Source organism: Penaeus monodon, chromosome 28 (genome assembly GCF_015228065.2).
Source record: "Penaeus monodon isolate SGIC_2016 chromosome 28, NSTDA_Pmon_1, whole genome shotgun sequence".
NCBI lineage: Eukaryota > Metazoa > Arthropoda > Malacostraca > Decapoda > Penaeidae > Penaeus > Penaeus monodon.
In genome coordinates, this window is record NC_051413.1 from 17,802,663 (window position 1) to 17,803,905 (window position 1,243).

Sequence of the window (1,243 nt, forward strand, 5' to 3'; positions counted from 1 at the left end):
GTACTCAGGTGGAATCTGGTAGGTCTAGTAAGTGACCATGCAGAAAATATTTTGTCAACTCACCATGGCATTATCAAATACTACATGCAACAAAATGAAGTTACTTTTCTGCCCAGTAATTTTCAAGTAGAATGTGAAATGGAGGAGAAGTTATTGTATATTTTGAACAAGGCTTCTATCCCAGTGATTAGTACACATGATTGGGGCAAACAGTTATATGTGTTAGGTATTAACAGAGAACTATATAAAATACTTTGGAAAGAGGGGTAAAATACCATGTTGCATTTTTTTAGCAGATTTTCGGAAGTTGTTTGACATTGCAACTTGTAAAATTGGTAAGACAGACTTAGCAGAGAGAGGAAACTGCAAAGGCAGGGAGCTCATAAGTTGAACTGATTTTACTTAAGTGTGCTGACGGTGCTCTTTCTTATCAGACAAGATTGTAGTTTGTATCTGCATCACAAAAGATATCAATATGATCACAAAAGAAGAGGATGAGGATATAGGGGATAAGAATAAGATCAGCCTTGGTAGGAGGAAGATGCAAACTTTTTAGTCAGCTAACATTGATGATATTGCATTATTTAGTTTGCACTTTAAAGGCAAAAACTAGAAAAAGCAACAACAGTGTGAATAGCACATTACTTTGCTTATTGAACCAGATTTGAAGTAATTTACAAGGCCTCTTGCAGAAACAAAGTTACAAAAATGATTATCCACATATAAATGAAAAATGCATATGCAGAAAGAAAACCTTCCTCCCAGGTAGCATGTTGAGACCTCTCTTTGTCTGGTGTTTTATGTATAGCTACTTCAGTTTGGTCAGAACTTTTGCTGATATCCCTCTCTGAATCCTTTGCGTACATTATTCAGCACAAAATTTATTGGCCCAGGGGTTAGTGACACTAAAGGATGTAATCTGTAGATGTCTGTTATTTGACGGTTCATTCACTGCTTCTGACATTTCTAGCTTTAGCATTTTTTTCATTTGGAAATAGTAAAGCCAAACCAAAGAATAGCATAAAATTTGACACACAGACAGAATCTCCTTGAGCCACAAGTTCCTAGTTTCAAGACAAACTAGAGCTTTTGGGACTATAAACTGTTGTAGTGATGCTTATGATTATTGCTTCTTTTGATTGGCATGTGGGACAACACCTATATACTATATATATTGGCATGGATAACTATTAGGCTATTTTGAGAAGTGGGCTTTTGTAAGTATGAAATTTCAAAAATGTGA

The 1,243-nt window shown here is 35.4% G+C and overlaps 1 protein-coding gene across 1 annotated transcript in view; it reads left to right on the plus strand.

Annotated features, from left to right (window-relative positions):
- The window catches only part of LOC119591392 (ADAM 17-like protease), a 16,920-nt gene that overhangs the window by 12,880 nt on the left and 2,797 nt on the right, over positions 1–1,243 (plus strand). The window lies entirely within an intron of this gene.